At 41.8% G+C, this 15,087-nt stretch overlaps 1 long non-coding RNA gene across 3 annotated transcripts in view; it reads right to left on the reverse strand.

Annotated features, from left to right (window-relative positions):
- Positions 1–683: 683 nt before the first annotated feature.
- LOC103887162 overlaps positions 684–15,087 on the reverse strand; it is a 37,721-nt gene continuing 23,317 nt past the window's right edge. For 2 of the 3 annotated variants that reach the window (XR_001905945.1, XR_651145.2), the window contains one exon: positions 684–1,015. This is a non-coding gene — a long non-coding RNA (uncharacterized LOC103887162). Of the gene's footprint in view, positions 1,016–13,446; positions 13,557–15,087 lie in introns of those variants that run through there. The other variant, XR_004185955.1, reaches the window with a different exon arrangement.

Below are 15,087 nucleotides of genomic sequence, written 5' to 3' on the forward strand. Positions count from 1 at the left end.
ACAGAGAATCTCTCTGTTGCCCTGGCTGGTCTTGAACTCCTGGCCTCAAGTGATCCTCTCACCTTAGCCTCCCAATGGCTGGGATTACAGATATGAGCCATTGTGCCAGGCTGGCTTTGTGTATTTTTATTTATTTTTATTTTTATTTTTGAGATGGAGTCTGGCTCTGTCGCCCAGGCTGGAGTGCAGTGGCCGGATCTCAGCTCACTGCAAGCTCCGCCTCCCGGGTTTACGCCATTCTCCTGCCTCAGCCTCCCGAGTAGCTGGGACTACAGGCGCCCGCCACCTCGCCCGGCTAGTTTTTTTGTATTTTTTAGTAGAGACGGAGTTTCAGTGTGTTCGCCAGGATGGTCTCGATCTCCTGACCTCGTGATCCGCCCGTCTCGGCCTCCCAAAGTGCTGGGATTACAGGCTTGAGCCACTGCGCCCGGCCCGGTTTTGTGTATTTTTTAAAAGTATCATGGGCAGCAGAATTTGGTACCATTTATTTGTAAAACTAAATGTAGCGGGTATGGGTCCAGTTGTGCATAGAAAAGAGTCATGGTGGTGCAGGCACAGCAGGAAGGAGGCCGTCATGTGGAAAGTTGCTATACATGACTTTGGTCTGGGAATGGTGACATGGTCATGTTGCTTACAACTGAGAGTAAACATAGAAAAATCATGATGATGAGTGAGTCTAAGAGTAGAGTGGAGAGTTTTGTTTGGATTTATTGATTAAACCATGCCAAAATAAGTTTAATAACTGCTGATCTTTCTTTTTCAGTACACTTGAGTATATCCCTGTAGGTGATCAATTTGCATATGCACGTTTAAAAATTACTTTTTGTCAAAAATGCTTGACTTTCACAAGTAGCTGTTAAATTTTCAGGGTTAATACCCATCGGGATGGTACAGTAGTTATGTCTGAATACTTGTCTCCAACAGGAATCATTCTGCTACTACTCCAGGCCACATCTTCATCGCCTCCAGGATGCCCTTTACACTTGGTGACCATGTCACTGTTTTTGGCAATGGACTAGAAAGGAAAGGAAAAGTTATTTAGTTAAATGTTTATTTCACAGTTGCAAACTGAAGCTCTGATTTTTTAATTAACTTGTCTGAAATCTTCTAGGCTGTTAGTTGCAGAACTGGGCATAAAAATGCAAGTGTATAGACCCAGCCATCCAAAACGCTTAGTCAACCCAGCAGTCTCATGTAACGAATGAAATTGGTGTTCCATTAAGTCAAGATATAATTTGAGCAAGTATTTGATTGTTGTATATGTGTATATTGTGTAATTTGTTAAGATAATTTGTTTAATAATTTAAATAATTGTTATGTAATTAGAGTATGTGTCATACGCCATCCAAAGATAGAAGATAGACCCCATGCGGTTATCATATGAAAGATCATATATATACATTTATATACATACATGTGCATATGTAAATTTATAAATTGCATTATACGCAAGGAGGGAAAAAAGGGACTTCTGTGGACTGAATTGCATGCCTTCCCCAAGTTCACATGTTAAATCTCTTACCTTCAATGTGATGGTGTTTGAAGATGGGGCCTTTGGGAGGTAATTAGAGTTAGGTAAATGCATGAGGGCTGGGCCTTCATAATGGGATTAGTAATTATATAAGAAGAGGTAGAAAGCTTGCTCTCTCTCCCTACCGTCTGAGGACGGAGCGAGAAGGCAGCCGTCTCTAATCTGGCAAGGAGGCTCTCATCAGGAAGAGAATCAATGGGCACCTTGACCTTGGGCTTTTCAGCCTCCATGACTGTGAGCAATAAATGCCTATTGTTTAAGCCACCCAGCTGATGGTATTTTGTTACAGTAGACCAAGCCCATGAGTACAGAAACTGACACTTTTAACCACCTGGTTTATGGGAGAGAATTATGTCAGGAAAATTCTATACAATGTTTTATTCTTACAACCACGCTGTGAATTGAACACTCTTTTCACTTCCAGAAGTGAATGCTAGAAATGGTAAGTAACTTCCCCAAGGCCGTACATAGGAGGCAACGGGGCAAGCCTAAGTTTGTCAGATCCCTGAAGCTTCTCTCTTAGATCACAGCTTCTTCTAGGTGTCATGTAGGCATTAAAGAATAATCATTCCTTACTAGAGTTCTAAAAATGTCTTGAGAGGGGGCCACTGGTCCTGGAAGGCCCTAGCTCTGTAAGGTCAGCCCCAACTTCTCTCGGATTTTCCATGATTCCTTCTGGCTCTCATCTGAAGTTGCTCCCATTCATCTAGCACATGTGAGCTTCCTTATAACTGGGCTGAAGTCCCAGGAACTTAAAATTCTTCTTACTTGGCAGTGATGGAAGCTTTTGTGTCTGCCTCTTCCATATTTCAAAGGTTCTATTTCTGTTTCTATTTGAGAAACTGCCGACGTACACAAATGCTGGAGAGGTGGTGCTCATTCACTTTTTTACAAGGTCTTCTGCACCTTCCTGTCTTAAAGCCACACCATCCCCTTCTCTGAACTGATGGAATGGGAAGGATGTTTCAATACCCCTGACTTTTGAGGTAAAAAAATACCTCTCAGCCAGAGCAACCCATTACTGAAATGTTCTTCTCCATGAAATCTTTTTCGGGTCACATTCTCCCTGGTTCATCCTGACTAGTTAAGTATCTCCAGTGCCACGTTTAGGTTTTGAGGTTGAGAAAAGAACCAGAGATATAAATATTTCTGACAGAAAATAAGAACTGAGATAATGAGTTTTAAATTATTTTACAAATGGTGGGATAGCAAGTCCTTCTTATTCCTGAGGACGAAAGTCTGATTATTTATAGTCCTCTCCAAATGTTGCTCTCTGACAATCCTCTGATGGGTTAAATTACTTTTCTTTGAGGCTTCCAATGTATTTTTCAAAGTGGGCTGGTTAGTAAAATGGGAGATGGATTCTGGTTCCCAGAAAGGCAGGATTGTCCCAGGAAATGTTGCTCACTTTTTCTGAATTCAGACTATAAATGCCAGTCGCCATTTGATTGCTACGACTTCTGGTTGCATTTGGCAGTTATGATGCATGAGACCCTGAACTGCAATAAAATGAAAGGAGATTGCAGCTTTCTTGGTCACCTGAAGTTAATAGTGGAGCATGACAAGGCAGTGGGCTGGGAGGCAGCCAGGGGTCTGGGGATGGCAGGGGTCGGGGAAAAAGAAGCAGTGTTCACCTGCTGAGACCAGGAAGGACAACAAGAGCTCTGTTTGCTTTTCTTCTGCAACAGAAATCAATGTAAAAACTACATCAAGGGCCGGGCGCGGTGGCTCAAGCCTGTAATCCCAGCACTTTGGGAGGCCGAGACGGGCGGATCACGAGGCCAGGAGATCGAGACCATCCTGGCGAACACGGTGAAACCCCGTCTCTACTAAAAAATACAAAAAACCAGCCGGGCGCGGTGGCGGGCGCTTGTAGTCCCAGCTACTCGGGAGGCTGAGGCAGGAGAATGGCGTAAACCCGGGAGGCGGAGCTTGCAGTGAGCTGAGAACCGGCCACTGCACTCCAGCCTGGGCTACAGAGCGAGACTCCGTCTCAAAAAAAAAAAAAAAACAAAAAAACAAAAAAACAAACAAAAAAAAACTACATCAAGGAGTATGAGTTGAGTCGAAGGATCATATAAATCATCCAATATGCCTATTTGCTAATAGTATTTTACTGAGTCTTTAGGTTCCAATGAGGTACCTTGGGACAGTTGTGGGGTAAAGGGAATGCAGACAGAAGGGGCTTCAAAAAGATCTGCCATCTGTCACCCAAGGAGGTGACTAGTACCTATTTTATATAATGTGGTTTTGAGTCAGGTTTTGTTTCATCTAAAAAATAGCTTTGCTTCTGAAGAAAGCTTGGAAACCACTGATTTTGTTGAAAATATCATGAGTAGCTTTGTTATAGATATTTCCTGAACCTACAAAGCATGTTTACAGGACATTAGAGGGGTCCTAGGATGGGAGGATCTATCTTAGGTCAGGGTCTCCCAGAAATAAACCCCAAGCCAAAGATCTGAGTGCAAAGAATTTTCCAAGGAAAGTCTCCAAGGAACTGGAGAGAGAGAGAGAGAGAGAGAGAGAGAGAGAGAGAGAGAGAGAGAGAGAGAGAGAAGGAAGCAAGATAGGGAGGGGAAGAAGACAAGCAAGACTGAAATTTCAGATGAGGTTTCCAGTCTAATCCACAAGGATCTCTGGAGTTTATTTTGGGGCAAGGAAGCTGGACTTTTATAACCTAGACCTAGCTAAGCAGTTACAGATCATCTTAGGGGTATATAAACTCCTAGATGTTTCTTCCTCTTTTTATAGATAAATCAGTTACAGTAGCCTAAGTATCGTTCTTTGAAGAGGTTGTAGTGGCAAATAGAGAACATCATGGCACACAGAAACTGAAGGATGGGCACCCAGCACTGGCAAGAGAATTTGAGGTGGTCTTGGTGGGGATACCAATAATGTCTACCCTAGGCTGCTTGAATTAAGTTAATCATGGAAGCAGCAACTTCCTTCCCCACCGTCCCACTCTGGATCACTCCATATTGCATGTTGTCTCTGGACAAACACTGTAATATTTCCCCTACCCTTTAACTCCTTTCTTTCTTATTCATATTCAGCCCATCATCTCCAATTAACCTCTCTTTCTTGCAGTTGACATTTCTGTTTTGTTTCTGTATAAAATGGGTAGAGATGTATTAGAAGGAATTAGCCTGTGCAATTGTGGGTCTGGCTACGCAAGTATGAAGTTCATAGGACAGGCACTGGGGAAGTCAAAGGGAAGAAGATGATTATACGTAACCCTTCAGGCAGACCTGAAGTTTCTTGGGGACAAGTAGAAGTTTCTGAACTCTTTGAAGCCCTCTTTTAAAGTTTTATAGCAATTCCTTCAGTCCCACCAAGGATCATCTCTCAGTTGATTAACTCCTGGGCTCTGCTGGAGAATTAGTTTAATGATGGGACATCACAGGGCATGAAAACATGCAACCAGAGCTGCCCACTATAAGCTGGTTACTGTCAGACCCACTTAATCATAAAGTCAGGTGGGCACATCAGCATTCCATCATTCTTTGGAAATGCTACAACTGGGATCAGAAATGAGTAGGCTCAAAGGGCAAAAGGAAGTTATGAGAAGAGGTGGTCCAGATCCTAATCGCTGGCTTTACTGTACCAGCACTTCTCCCCTTAGCTCACACCTATGGCCTCATTCTTCGGTGCTTTCCTACAACAAACTGATAAAGGAGAAAACCACTTTGGCTTGATTCATGGGTGGGTCAGCTCCATATGTTGGTGTTATTTGAAATTGGACATTGAAAATTGTTTGAAAGTGACCCTGAAAGATAGCTGTGAGGGAAAGTCCTTCCAGGAGGCCAGGGTGTTCACAGCACATTAACTTTGTGTTGTGGGCTAAATATTTGTGTGTCCTGCACAAATTCATATGTTGAAGCCCTAACCCCAAATGTGATAGTATTTGGAGATGAGGCCTTCAGGAGACAATTAGTTTTAGATGAGGTCATGAGGGTGGGCTCTCATGATGGGATTAGTGTCCTTATAAACAGTGACATCAGAGAACTTGTTCTGTCTCTCTCTTCTTTTGTGTGTGCAAGGAAGAGGTCATGTGAGGATACAGTGAGAAGATGACCATCTAGAAGCCAGGAAGAGAGTCTTTACCAGAACCAGCCATGGTACCCTGATCATGGACTTTTAGCCACCATGAGAAAATAATTCTCTGTTGTTTAAGCCACCCAGCCTATGGCATTTTGTTATAGCAGTCTAAGCTGACTATTACACTTGATGTGAAGAAAACATGGCCTGAATTGCAGAACTATGCAGACTCCTTGGCAGGGAAAATGGCTTGGGTGACTGATCAGAAGCCTAAAAGGAACATGATTAGAAGATTCAAAACATAGAAATTTGAGACAGAGGCAGGTGATGAAATTACAGTAGTGGACATTCTATTTGTTAATCTTTGCATTTCATGTTGTGCCCATCAGAAAGCATCCAACATAGAGAAGTCTCTCAACCACCACCAGATAATGCTTGTCCTGGGATGTCGACACTGCCCTCTGTCCTTAGCTAGCCCAGTGCCTGTGAAATGAGTCTTAGACCAGCCACGTATGAGCCAACAGCAGCAGCTCACACCCACCTAGGCCTTTCTAGGTTCCGTGCAGCTACAGAGACCAACACCAAGCTCCTGATAGGGCACCATCCCATGAGGATCCCAGCTACCCACTTGGTGGGAGTTTGTTTACACTAGATTACTTGTACTCTGGAGGGGTAGTGACTTGTCATTGCTGGAATCATCACTTATGCATTTTTCTTCCCCGCCCTCAATGTTCCTGCAAGCATCATCATTCCAAGTTTACAGGAGGCCCATACAAGTTGCCTCAGTCTTTGAGATTCATTTTATATTGTGGAGATGCCCCAGTGGGCACATGACCATTTTATCCACTAGGCCTAATTTCCACTTCTTTGCCCAGAATTAGCTAGCCTAATAAAATAATGAGGTGCCCACTTGGAAATGATGCTAGTGCTTTGTGTTGCTCTCTTTCAGGATGCAAAATATGGACTAAACTTATTTGAGCCTAATGATCATTAATTCTTAGTAGTACCAATATGCATGGTTATGCAATTTTCTCTATCCATTTAGAGCACTCTGTGTGAAGGGGTTGAAAAAAGACATTTGGAATAATCTGAGGTTGGTATTCATGTGTCCCGACTTGCAATGGTTTGACTTACAATTTTGTTGACTTCATGATGGTGCAAAAGCAATATGCATTCAATAGAAATAACACTTAGAGTACTCATACAAGCATTCTCTTTTTCATGGTCAGTACAGTATTCAATAAGTTACATGAAATATCAACACTTTATTATAAAATAGGCTTTGAGTTAGATGATTTTACCCAACTGCAGACTAGTGTAAGTGTTCTGAGCACGTTTAAGGTAGGCCAGACTAAACTATGATATTCCGTAGATGAGGTGTATTAAATGCTTTTTCAACTTATGGTAAATCTCTATTTATAATGGGATGATTGGGATGTAACCCTATTGTAAGTTGAGGTGCATGTATACCTCCATGGCTACAGAAATCTGAGATATTTTATCTTTTTTCCCCATTTTCAACCGTACATACGTATTTGTAGTTTATATAAACAGCATTTTTTATTGTGAAATATGAGATGCCAGTGGTCATGACTTTGATAAATTGTAAAATGTATCTTCTACCCCACCTTAGTTCTTATAAGAACTCTCTCTCCACTCACTGGCCCACACAACTGTTCCTGGGAATAACTCAGTGGAGATGGCAATTTAATGTATTTGAATAGGCATGGACCAACAGGTGGAAAACTAGGTGCCAGTACTCTGTGCTGGTGCAAGGCATTAGAAGCTAAATGCTGTCTGTGTTAGGTATAAGAAGAGTGAGAAGAGGCCATGTGATGTTGTAGAGTGACAGCACATCTATGAATGAGGGCACTTGTTGTTTGGCCATGGGCAGTCTCTTTAACCACTCCAGACATCTCTTTCCCCATCTGTAGAGCAGGACAATTGTATGGCATGATCTCTGAGATCTCTTTAAGCCCGGATCTTCTTTGACACTGGGGTAACAGAAGGGTGTCATCCACCTTCTCTACAGACTCCAGCTTTATATTTGTATCACTTACTGTACAGAAAGTGCCTGAGGCTTTTCGGTGTATAATAAGGTGCAGTGTTGAGCATTGCAGAAATCAGGAAGGCGGTAGGGAGAGAATGAATGTTTATGCTGAGACTTCATATTTGTTATTTTATTTAATCCATACAACAACGTATGAGGTAGGCTACTACCCTCATGCTCCTGATGTGGCTAGTGCCACATCAGCTTGGCCCTCAGCTTGGTGGCCCAGCTTGGGGGCACAGACACATTGGTATTTCTTACATTTTTTGAATGATTACTGTAGGATCTACCTACCTCTATTGCAGAAGAGTCTATGTCATCCTTTTGAGGCCTCCCTGTGTCCTAATTTGTTAAATGTTCTGCGTCCAGCAGGGTGAGTCCTGCCTGCAGATGTCAAGTCATTAGAGAGTGGAAAGTAAGATCCATCTACTTGTATACACAGTCAATTTCCCTACAAAGGTAGTGAGACAGCTTGGTTTCTCATAGGTACATAGATTTTTTTTTTTTTGACAATATGGTAATTACTGATGTCCAGATTGCTCACAGCAAGGCTACCAATGCTTAGGATGGCTTAGTTCCAGTTGGCATGACTAGCCATTAGTCCCAAGCACTGTTTCTGAGACAGTGGTGATGTGTTGAAGGTCTCTAAGACTCAGTTCTTTACTGTGCCTGAACAGCCACCACTCAAGCACCCAGACTTTTGTGTTCCACCCAGATTCTCTTTCCTTCTGCTAAATAACCCCTTGAAGCCCTTGCTCCATTCTCCTGTGGCAGCCTGTGTCAAGGCCACCTGATCCATCCTGAAAGCTTTTCCCATATTTTAATTCGAGGATGCTTGTGTTGTGGTCTTAGTTTTTTCCAAAAGGTTTTTGGCTCCTTTCAAGAGTTGATCCAGCCTTCTCCAGGGTCTTGTGTATGCCAAGGTGTCTAAGTGAGGGGTGGATATCATGGAGCTACAGAAGGTTTTGGTCATCCTTTTTCCCTGCCAGTAGCAATCTACTTGAATATAAGTTCCCTCTCAGGTGACATCTCCCGTGTATTGCTTTGCTGCCTCTAGCTGCACAGACAGGCAACTGGAGTAATTTTTGAAGTTCTCTTCTCATGCTTTCTCTTTATACACAAGTTAATGATGAAGAGATTGATGCTCAGAAATCTAAAGTAACTGGCCCCAAATATGACCACTAACAAGTGACAGAAGCAGAATTTGAATTCAAGATTCTCTGAAACAAATGCACCTACTCTTTTTGTTATAACGTAGACTGTCTAGATAAATAATCAGGTGCAATGGTCATCCTTGAGGAAGTTATGGTTGATTTCAGAGTTAGAAATATTATCTTAAAGACTGGCAAACAAAATTAGACGGTGTTCAATATTACTATAGAACTATAAGCATTGAGAAATGGGATTCCTGTGCTGGTCAGGGAGTACTTCAGTGAGAAGCTGAGAACCCAGTTGGATTGCAGAATGAATCATATTTAATAGCAAAGCACACTCAGGAGGGACATCCTAGGTGTGGTTGTGTGGAAGACTCTGTATCCCTGCAGAGAATCAGACCTGGAATAACCTTATTTTCAGATAATGAAGGTTGAGTATTGGCCAGGTGCGGTGGCCCATGCCTGTAATCCCAGAACTTCGGGAGGCTGAGGTGGGTGGATCACCTGAAGTTGGGGGTTCGAGACCAACCTGACCAACATGGAGAAACCCTGTCTCTACTAAAAACACAAAATTAGCCGGGCATGGTGGCATATGCCTATAATCCCAGCTACTCGGGAGGCTGAGGTAGGAGAATCGCTTGAACCCGGGAGGCAGAGGTTGCAGTGAACTGAGATCGTGCATTGCACTCCAGCCTGGGCAAAAAGAGTGAAACTCCATCTCAAAAAAAAATAAAATAAAATAAAATAAAATAAAATAAAATAAAATAAAATAAATAAATGGTGAGTGTTGAAGTAACATAGTCACAACACATAATTAATTTCTACCAGAGCTTGGAAATAAAAAAATAGTGCCTAATATTTGTCTAAGATTGACACACATTAAATCCTGTTTAATTATCACAACAACTTGTGTGGTAGCTATTATTATCATTCAATTTTTTTTCAGATGGGAAAATTGGGGCTGAAGCATATTAATTATGACCAATGTTTTTATAGCCTCTTGAAGTTCAGAAAATGCATTTTATTTTGCCTTTATAACAACCCTGTGTATGGGGTACTCAAAAAAGAGGATTTTTAATTCTTTTTTTCTTTCATTGGAGTATGGACATTTTAGGGTCACTGACTATGTTTGCTTCCTGCAGCTGAGGAACACTAATTATCTTTTGGAAAATTCCTCCTGAATCCCTTTGGTTACATATCAGTAAAACAGACACTATCCTGCCAAACTGAGAATTTGGCTTTTTAATGTGAGTTGAGTATATATATCTCTAGAATGGTCCTGGAAGAACTATTTCTCCTAAATGTGAATTTATGCTGTACTCTTACTGTGTTCAGGAAGTGCTATTTAAAATTGATCAACTCAGACTTTGCTAAACAAATGGCAAGACAGCCATTACCCTGTCTGTTTCTGGTGATCAGACTGCCCCGTGGGTGGAAGGAAGACCAGAGGATTTCCTGAAGAATGAATGTCCCTGCTTTATCTCCCTCTGGGTCAGAAAGGAAGCCAGCCTATGCTGGATGTGGGCAGAGATTGTGGAAGAAACCTCCTTCTTACTGGGTACCAAGAAATGGTCCTCTGGTCTCTAGAGGAGGAAGTTGCCAGAGACTTTTTTGTTGGTGAGGGTTGGATGCCTCCTCCATTAGGAAGACTTGCAGCTGCAGAATGCAAATCCAAGATGGATTAATAGTTTGTAAGTCCCGTGTACAACCTTGGAAGTTATATGAGTCACTCTTTGCTTTATTCTTTCCTGTTCCTCATGCATGGACCCCAAGCAACGTAGATTTTTTTGGGAGATGTTAAGGAAGAAGACTGTGTCCAAGCTTATAAAAAATTATGGTGCTTTTTGTAAAAGAAACTAGGGAGCAAAGGATACCTAGAGAAAGACAAGCCAGAAACCAGAGTGGATTAGTAGAGCCTATCAACAATGTTTGGAAGGTCATGAAAATTTTGGAAAGAGGAAAACCCTAGGAGGAAGACTAGATATTCTGTTGATCTATAATATGGGGGTGAACGGTTTTCTAATTTGACGATTAAAGGAAATATATCATTAATCTGTTCCCCAAGATAGTGAAATGGAACAAACCAATAATATTTTTGAGTTAGGAATGACAATAACAACAATGCTTATTATATTCCATATATTTTGTTTTACATTTATTAGCTTATTTATTCCTCATAATAATTATATGAGGAAACTGAGGCACAGAAAAATTAAGTGACTTGCTGAGAGTTTTAAGTGATCAAGGGGGAAATCAATTCCATAAATAATTGTTTTGTCTTTTTACGGACGAGAAGCAAATAAAATAAAATAAAATAAAATAAAATAAAATAAAAAAGTACCAAGCTGGTTGATTAATTACTAAAGGAGAGCAGAGATTTAAGGGCTGGTGATGGCTTCAGATCCTTCATTTTGCTTGATGAAAGAAGTGGGTGGACTTAGGTTCTTCTTGTCTCTGTCCTACGTCTACTTCATCGTTAGAGTCCTCTATTTTGTCTGCACATGTGTGCATGCATGCACACACACATACAGATATATACACAGGCATGTGCCTTCCACATATACTTGCACATATACACATACATACATGCACAGACACATACATGCACACACATATGCACACACACACACACATCTCCTTTCAGTACTGAAATATCACTGCTTAGACAGTGACAGGGAAGATAGGCTCACCTGCATGCTAGCTGATTTTGTTGGTTTTAGGGGATTTTGAAAGGTTTGAAAAGATATTGTTGGTAACAAATAGACATTTTTAAAATGTCAAGTCACTCTCAAAATGGATGCTTCTCCCTTAATAGACATATGCTGATTGCTTAAATGCTACAAGACAAGCTTCCAGCTTTTGCTCTAGACATTTCAAAAGGCTGACAGGAGCTGATGTCTCCCACAGAGAGAATACTTTGGTGACAGGGTTTTCATGTAAATTATATGGAATTAGATGGTGGGCAGAGGGAGAGACTTTATTACTCAGAAATAAAACAATCTACCAAATAAATTACAGGGTGGTGTGGCGTGGGGCCTGGGGCTGGCCTGCAGTATGACAGATGAGGGCTTAGACCTCTGTTTTGTGCCAGCAGAATGACCTTCAAGTCTCTGAAGTTGAGTTTCCTAGTCTGGGAAGAAACAAGCAGGGAGAGTCCTCCTCTCTGCAGGTGGGGTGAGGGTGAGTGATAGTGGTTGTTAGGTCTAGCCCAGTGCAGAGGATATGATTGGAGCTTAGAAAGTGGTAACGAAAGTTACCACTATTTCTGCTTTTTAAAAAATTGAATGAAAGTGATAAATATGTCCAGTGGCAATTATTTGCCAAGTATCTGGGGACTGTGAGAAGTTTCCCATGATCTCCTAAAACCTCTCTTGATCCTCGATACAAGTATTGTTCATTGAACACTTGTGATGTGAACAGGCAGAGTGCGAGTCCCACTTTCCCAGGAACACGGAGGGAGCAATTGATGCTCCCATTTACACAAGAAGACCTCCATCCCTTGCTGCCACGCTGCTGCAAGGAAAATAAGAATCGGTCCTTCTGTCATCAGAGTCTCTAGCAGGTGCTGGATGACGGTGTTGTCCTTACAAGAACGTCTGAGCTCTCTTGGACTGCCCCTTACCCCAATGGTGGTAGAGGAGGAATGTTGAAGACATAGGAATCACACACAGTTAGGGTTTAAGGCAGAGATTCTCAGTTCTGACTGCATATCAGGATCAATTGAGGAATCTTTAAAACCCTGAAAGCCCAGGCTGCACGCCAGCCCAATTAAGTCTGAATTTCTGGAGACGGCACCAGGGTGGCAGGGCTTTTAAAGCTCCCAGATGATTCCTATGTGCCGACAAGCTTGAGATCCATGAATCTGGGATCTCTGCAGATGCTGCATGTATACCATTGAGTCTATCTCGGTGTTTTCCAAACTTGAGCCATTAGAGACTTAGCAGAGATGTTTGTTAAAAACACAGATTTCAGAGTCTTTCCCAGGAGATTTTTATCCTTTCTGTGTGGGGTGGCACTGGAGACTGAGAGTTTAACACTGAATTCAGGTGATTCTTCTGTTGCGTCAGACTGGGAAACTCATCCTGTACTGAAAGCTTTGACTCAATTTTTATAGCAAATACTCCTAAAGAGGATGATGAGTTGCTGTTACTGATGGTCTACTTAGTAACTTAAGTAATAGGATTACAGATTCTCTTTTAAAGAGTCTTGGGAATCACCTAGTCCTACAATCTTCTAGGTGAGGAAACTGAGGCTCAGAGAGAAGTGACTTCTCCAAAGTCACATATTAAATTAACCCTAGAGCAGGCTAAGAAGCCAGACCTTCGGCTCCCCTTCTGTGCTGCTTCCTCTGGGGCAGGGCCAGCTCTGCAAATTCAGAATCATCAAGCAGCCGGAGTGGTCAGCGTTTCTGAGCAGGCAGCCAGAATTGCTTTCCCCTTAATATATCCTTATGACAAGGTGATTGGTGCTAAACAAGGTCCCTGGAGGAACATGGAACAGCTGTCCCTCCAGGGCCATGCCTGGTGGACCAGGCTAATCCATTTTGGTGGACAGCTACCCTCTGCTCAAGCACCCGAAAACTTTCATCTTTATTATTAACTCATTAATCACCATGGCCAGTGGCGGCACTGTGAAACCCCAAGGAGAGACAGGCAAGCATGACAATGCTGGTGTTGGTTTCCATGTGCTTTAATACAGCCTTCAGGCGGTCTCACAGCTAATTATTAGGACTGTAACCTAGAGAATGTCTGCCCTGTTGGCAGATGGAATCCTCACCGATGCTCTAGGAGGAAGCAAAGGTTAAGATAATTAGTGCTTTTGACTGAGGAAGAACCAGGCAGAGAAAGGTGTCGTGGGGCAAGGGCCCCTGAGTGAAGAGTATGAAAAGATTGCTTAGTTGATTCAGCAATAAAGAGTTCAAGTGTTAGATCTGATGCTTCTCATTTCTGTACTTCAGTTTCCTCCTTTGGGAAAACTGATCTATTATTTGTACTTTCTAAAAGTTACTTGTGGGGATGAATCAGCCAAAGAGGTGAAAGAACTAAGTATTTTCCTTACATGGAAAAGACTGTCACTGGACTAGGCCTAGATGTCTGCCCCTCTCTTCAGACATATGACTTGGCAGTCCTTCAAGCTGATATTTACTGAACATATATCTAAGAATTATTAAGCAACTTTATCTTAACAATGGCAATTATTAAGCAATATCAAGAAAAGTCTTGCATGGAGGAAAGATAGAGAAAGAGGCCTACTGCTATAGAGCTCAGATTCTTTGTCAGGGCCATTGGAAAATCAGCCCCATCCTGACACAGTGTCTCACTCTGCAGAATGAGCTTTATGGGTACCTAACTCTATTCTTCTGCAAAGACCATTTAGTGACCATCCGTGCTTTTACGCTTTTGCAGGGTGGTTTATGCACCTATGATCTCCTACATGCCTTATCAAAATAAAGGCATACCTTGCTTAATTGTGCTTTGCTTTATTGCACTTCACAGGTATTGTGGCAAGCCTGGGTTGAGCAAGTCTATCGGTACCATTTTTCCAAAGGCATGTGCTCACTTTGTCTCTGTTGCAGTTTAGTGAATCTCCTAGTATTTCAAACTTTTCTATTATTATTATTATGTGCGTCATGGTGATCTCTGATCAGTGATCTTTTATGTCACCATTGTAATTGGTTTTTGGTGCCACAAACTATGACCATATATGATGAGGAACTTCATAAATGTGTGTGTTATTACCACTCCACCAACCAACCCTGCTTCCATCTCTCTCCCTCTCCTTGGGCCTCTCTATTCCCTGAGAGACAATATTGAAATTGGGCCAATTAACAAACTTCCAATGGTTTTTAAGTATTCAAGTGAAAGAAAGAGTCACACATCTCCTATTTTAAATCACAGGCTGGAAATGATTAAGCTTAGCGAAGAAGGAACATATAAAGCTGAGCTAGGTTGGAAGCCAGAACTCTTTCACCAAACAGCCAAGTTGTGAATGCAAAGGGAAAGTTCTTGAAGGAAATACAAAGTGCTGCTCTAATGAATACATGAATGGTAACAAGTGAAGCAACCTTATTTCTGATATGGAGAAAGTTATAGTGGTCTATATAGAAGATCAAACCAGGCAAAACACTGTCTTAAGCTAAAATCTAATTTAGAGCAAAGCTTTAACTGTCTTCAATTCTATGAAGGCTAAAAGAAGTGTGGAAGATGTAGAAAAATTTTTGGAAACTAGCAGAGTTTTTTTTTTTTTTTTTCATGAGGTTTAAGGAACGAAGCCATCTCCGTAACATAAAAGTGCAAGCTGAAGCAGCAAGTTAT

This window comes from Papio anubis, chromosome 8, assembly GCF_008728515.1.
Source record: "Papio anubis isolate 15944 chromosome 8, Panubis1.0, whole genome shotgun sequence".
Classification (NCBI taxonomy): domain Eukaryota; kingdom Metazoa; phylum Chordata; class Mammalia; order Primates; family Cercopithecidae; genus Papio; species Papio anubis.